The following is a 6,191-nucleotide window of genomic DNA, read 5'->3' on the forward strand; positions in this document are numbered from 1 at the left end:
CCAAATGAGAAGAGTGGCACGAATAACAGTCATATAGGACATATTCGAATTATAGGGGTATGTGTGCTTTAGTGCGTGCTGGCGGGGTTGGGGTGGGTGCCCGGTGTAAAGGGTGCCTTAAGGCACAAAATTAATTTACATATAGCCTATGTTATATATATATATATAAGCATGTATATAGGCTTATATGTAGGAATAACGGGGAAAACAACATAGTTGTAAAACAACTATGCTGCATTTAAAGAATGGCTGGATGTCGAGTGAGATTTATAAGAAAATCAGATTAAGTGAGTGATTGGAAGTAAAACAGCCAATGTTTTGTTTTTGCATAACTATAGCTCTTCTTCAGTGTATAATCACCGAAAGTGACAATCATTGTCGAGGGAGGGGGGGGGGGGAGGGCGGAGGGGGAACAAGCCTGATCGAGCAGGCTCCTGTAGGTTAGCAATAAATTATGAACAAGAAGACTATATCAATGTATAAACAACAGAGTAAGGGTGAAAGAAGACTAGCAATTACTTGGAAGCGTTTACAGAGAAATAGATACAAAATAAACTAGACCTAAGAACATGGTCAAGATGGCTTTACTGCGAGGCTGCCCCATCCCTGGCATTAACATCCTCCCGAGAGTACTTAGCCATAAGAAAGGAAAGCATTCCCTTGCCTGGGGCCGAACTGTTCCCGGAAGTAAACTTTACTTCCGGAGTTTGACTCACAAGCCCTCTCGCCACTGGGTTCTCACACTAGGGCTTCCAGAGCCGAGGCCTCCCTCCCAGTTTAGAAAGTTGAATAGATGTTGAACACACAGATGTGAATACTGTTACTACAATGTCAGATAGCGAGATCGTCTCCGAATTGGCTTCAATTGGTATATCGACTGAAAGGTTATTTTAATGAAGGTCAAGGGAGGTAAGAGAAGGTGACACTGGGTAGCAGGAATTGTACCTATTTATAGGAGAAGAATGTCGGCATGGGTGGTGAAGTCAAGCTGACCTTACCGAGTTCTGTTAGAATAGCGGGTAGTTTTGTATAATCAGATTATTTTGTATCCGTGTCGGATTATTTTAATCCGATTCCGTCGTAATTTCAAAGGAATTGTTTTGGTTTATCTGGGACGGCAGGTCGTATCTGATGTATAAACCGAATGGTGCCGTGGTTTCTAGATTTAGTTCTCAGAAAGTTTCTTTTTCCTTTTCTAGAATTTGGTCAGTCCAAGAATCATTTTGATCAATTGCAATACAGCGTTGTAGTGATTTGCAAACAGGTTGGTTGATCTTTTTTGTTTTGATCGCCGATCTATATTGAATCTTTCTCATTAGTCAGTACCATAGTCCGGATATGAGAACGGCATGAAAGGAGGGAATAGTTTCTTTGAATGGGATGAAACTAAAAAATTGTGCCCGCAATCCTATACTATTAGACGTGTATAAACATAGCTTAATGTAATAGACCTACACAGTGTGCGTTGCAGTACATACGGTATACTGATACGGTACCAGTGGCGTAGGAAGGTACTTTTGAGTGGGGGGGGGGCTGAAGACTGTTGGCCGGCCTGGGGGAGGGGTCTAAGGGGAGGGGTGTCCCCTTCCCCTTTGGATTTTTTGTGCATTTCCAGGTGGCCTCAGATGCAATTTGGTGCAATATGGCACACTTCAACTCCCACTCCATTTTGTAAAGAATTTTGCATTTTCACCTGGCCTTAAATGCAATTTGGTGCTCCAAATGAGATTTTTTTCTCATTTGGAAATGAAAAAGGGGTTTTCTGACTTGCGGAGCGGGGGGGGGGGGCGGAATGATACTTCCGCCCCCCATACTTTTTCACTGGGGGGCTGGCGCACCCCAGCCCCCCCCCGGTTCCTACGCCCTTGTACGGTACATTATATGTTTTGCCAACATTTCTTTTCTGTTGTTATTGATATAACTTGATGTCGCATGAGGATTAAACATTAAACTGACAGCTGACTGTGTGATATCAAGATATAGCCTCTCTGTCACAACAAGTTTATGTCCTATTTGTTTTTTATAACCTTGAGGGGTATATATAGTACGATATAACAGACAATTCCATATAACATATCATCATCTCTACCGTACGTGCCAAGTAACACAGCCAGCGTTATTTTGACATTTTAAGTACAGATCCAGCTGCTATTGGTAAAAGACGTTTGTTGACACCGGACACCAACCAAATCGCAAAGGAATGCAATTTACCATATAGCTTTATGGAAGAAGGCTGATTGACTTAGCGATTCCCACCTAGACCTGTAGTTAGTCTGTCTATTGCATGTGCATGTTGCATATTAGACCTATAGTTTGTCTATATTGCATGTTACGTAGTTTGTGTCTTGCATATAGGCTACGTGTTGCATATTTAGACTTGTAGTTAGTCTGTCTATTGCATGTACATGTTGCATATTAGACCTATAGTTTGTCTATATTGCATGTTACGTATAGGCTGAGTTAGTTTGTGTCTTGCATAAAGGCCTACGTGTTGTTAGTTTGCGCCTTGCATATAGGCATATACGTGTTGCATGTAGACATATACGTTATCTATATTGCATGTTACGTATTACCAGAGTTAATTTGTGTATTGCATATAGGCTACGTGTTGCATATTTAGACCTAGTGTAGTTAGTATGTCTATTGCATGTACATGTTGTATATAGACATATACATTGTCTATATTGCATGTTACGTATTAAAAGAGTTAGTTTGTGTATTGCATATAGGCTACGTGTTGCATATTTAGACCTAGTGTAGTTAGTCTGTCTATTGCATGTACATGTTGGATATAGACATATATTGCATGTTTACGTATTAAAATAGTTAGTTTGTGTCTTGCTTATAAGGCTACGTGTTGCATATTTAGACTTGTAGTTAGTCTGTCTATTGCATTACATGTTGTATATAGACATATACATTGTCTATATTGCATGTTACGTAGTTAGTTTGTGTCTTGCATATACGTGTTGCATATTTAGACATGTAGTTAGTCTGTCTATGGCATGTACATGTTGCATATATGCAGACATATTTAGACATGTAGTTAGTCTGTCTATTGCATGTACATGTTGCCTATAGACCTATAATAGTGTGTCTATATTGCATGTTACGAATTAACAGAGTTAATTTGTGTACTGCATATAGGCTATAGCGTGGTGCATATTCAGACTTGTAGTTAGTCTGTCTATATGGATATGTACATGTTGCATATTATGTTTATCTATTGTACCTGTTTATCTACAGTTTATCTATTGTACCTGTATGTGTTAAGTATTAACAGAGTTAGTTTGTGTCTTGCATATGCGTGTAGCATATTTAGACTTGTAGTTAGTCTGTCAATGACATGTACATGTTGCATATATATGCAGACATATATAGACTTGTAGTTATAGTCTATCTATGGCATGTAACTGGTTGCATATACAGACATACAGTTTATTTAGAGCATGGGTATATGTTAAATATTAACATAGTTACGGTGTATTGCATATATATACGTGTAGGCTAATTGAATATAATCTATCTAGTTCATGCGGCATGTTGCATATTTAGACCAGAAGTTCTGGGAAGTCTTTTAGATTTTGTATGTTTCCTAACATGTATAGTTAAAGCCTGTCTCTATATATACTGTGTGTTATTCTTGCGTATTTCTGTATCTTGACCTGTAGTTTGACCTGTAGTTATCGGGTGTCTTCTGACAAAAACTGTGGTTGTCCTTAATTTAAAAGAACTGACGTAAACAGCAAAGTTCTCACAATTAGCTAATTGCAAAATGCATTATAAATATTTTAATCATTATTTTATATAAAATTATAACCAATCGTAGGTTAAGCTGAGGATAGAGTTGAAGAATAATTAAAATTATACCTTCTTTCTCCAGCCCCATTCCTAACTCTTAATTCTGGCCAGGACTTTCCCCGACAATTTCTTTTAAGTTTTTATTTGATATCTCTTATTCTGTGGCAAGATCATAGCATAACATAAATATCTTCTTTCTGTCTCCGAAAAGTTTGAGAATAAAACTTTTGGTTTTGTTTCCGGAATTTAAATAAACTTTTGGAGTTGTACACAAGGCGACTGGTAAGAGCCTAAACGCTTATATGTGTCCATGCCCTGTAATGTCTATACATATAAGATGTCTTCTATATATTTATCAGGGACGCGACAACTTATACTTAGGCGGAGTGTATAGTCTAGTGGTTAACGCCGGCGTCTCCCAGTCATGAGATCCCCGGTTCGATTCCCGCCGACAGGTGTGTCGTCTGGCAAGGGTGTTGTTCAATAACAACTTCCCGACATGGACGTTAAATGGATGTGTGCCGAGAGATTGGCTTCGGTCAGCTTGCGAGTCTACAAGCCTCCATGGCTTCTTTCGCGAGTTCCTGCTTGCGGGAAGATCACATATATATACATACTTCCGGGGGATGTAGCCTCCGGCTCCCCCTCCCACTAACCTCCTCTCCCCTACACATTCCCCTCATCCTCCCCTTCCCACCACCCTCCCCTCCCCCTTCTTAATGAATAAACAATTGAAAATTCTTCAACATTGCTTCCCAAATTGCCAAGATAGAGCACAATTTTGCATCCAAGCACCCTGCATTTCCCCAAACTTTCTAAAATAGGAGTGGGAAACTCCTCCCCTTAGACGACTACCCTGGATGACATCTCCCTCCCCCCCCCCAGTACAAAAATGGTGGCTGCGCACCATCAACTGAAATATGAATCTGTACCGATCTGCATAATTATACATCTTATCAGCAAAAAGTTTCAGTTATTTTTAACTCTCGATTCGATATACAATATAATTCGCGAATCAATTTTGTAGAGAGTGAAAATGATTTTTTTCTGAAAGAAAAACAGTAATAACTGATTTTTTATTTGTCCTTTAGTGATTTTTATTTAGAGAACGTCAAGTTGCCAATAAAACATTTCTAAACAAAGAAAATCGGTTGATTTGTTCATCAAATATAAAGCTTTATTAAATTGATAGCAAAGAGATCGAGCATTGCCTTACTGAAAGATGTCGGTTATGGTATCTTTGGGATGTTCTGATAACATCCATTGAGCATCCAGTAAAATGACCTAAATTACCGCTTGCGGATGCCGACACCCTAACACCATAATTTTGATTATAATTGCACCACAGAAACAGGCCTATGATAACACCAATATATACTACACAGTTATATCTTTACATGTAAAAATACTTAGAGTTTAATGAAGCCTGTCTATCTGATAACGGTCCATCGGTTACAATGTTATGAGCGAGCCTCTAAGTAATCTTGAAACTTAAACTATACTTATTTATGCTTAATATAACCTTAAACTTGAAAAGAAAATCCGTTTTAATCTAGTGTGTACAAATAATTTCACAGACCTGAATCTCTTTAAATATGTCTCGAATATTCTAAAAATTGCGATTTATGAAGACGTGAAACTATATAGAGTTATAGTACACTTAACCTCAACATGACACAGATGAACGCTTCACGATACGATTCGATATGTCTTATAAAGATGTACGTTTCAAATTGTTTGAAATATATATATATATATATATATATATATATATATATATATATATATATATCAAATAAAGGGTTGCACAGAAGTTTATACATTACCATTCAGGCTTTGGGACGTAACATACACTGGATGGCTGAAATAAATTCTACGTTCCTCAGCGTATATATGTTTCTTCGGTAGACCAGATAAACTGAGGCATCTTCTTAAACCTCAAAACATCCTCTAACAAATATCCACGAGAAAAAAGAATCCTCTAAAATTTACTCTTGAAAATAATACTTTCAGCTCATTTCTTAATCAATTCTTGCCTTGCACCTTTCATAACCGATTAATCTGGCCTCTCTGCCTCTTTCTCTGTGTCTCCGTGTAGAGGTACTTTCTCGTGTTTAGCTTGTAACTTCAGAACACTCCAGATCGTAAAACAGGAAAGAGACAGAAGAAGAAGATGCAGAAAGAACGGTAGTCGTATAACAGCAGCAGACGAGCTAAATTAATTTGCTATGTGCGTCTCGCTTTGTGTACACAGTATTACAATCTCAATTTTAACCGCTCAACATCGGTTGTCAGTTGGGAGTTATATTCTATAGTCGCGGCGTTTGAACTACATCTTCCCATATCTAATATAGAACCTAAAATGACTATCGGCAAACCAAATCCCTCGG

General features: G+C 38.2%; 1 protein-coding gene across 3 annotated transcripts in view; it reads right to left on the reverse strand.

Moving 5' to 3' along the window:
• The window catches only part of LOC139962733 (aminopeptidase N-like), a 77,617-nt gene extending 71,426 nt beyond the window's left edge, over positions 1-6,191 (reverse strand). Inside the window, exon 1 of one of the 3 annotated variants that reach the window (XM_071962985.1) lies at positions 5,628-6,191. The gene's annotated coding sequence lies outside the window, so the exon portion shown is untranslated. Of the gene's footprint in view, positions 1-3,870; positions 3,922-5,627 lie in introns of those variants that run through there. The other 2 variants (XM_071962983.1, XM_071962984.1) reach the window with 2 other exon arrangements.

The sequence above is a fragment of the Apostichopus japonicus genome, chromosome 21 (assembly GCF_037975245.1).
Source record: "Apostichopus japonicus isolate 1M-3 chromosome 21, ASM3797524v1, whole genome shotgun sequence".
Taxonomy (NCBI): Eukaryota; Metazoa; Echinodermata; class Holothuroidea; order Aspidochirotida; family Stichopodidae; genus Apostichopus; species Apostichopus japonicus.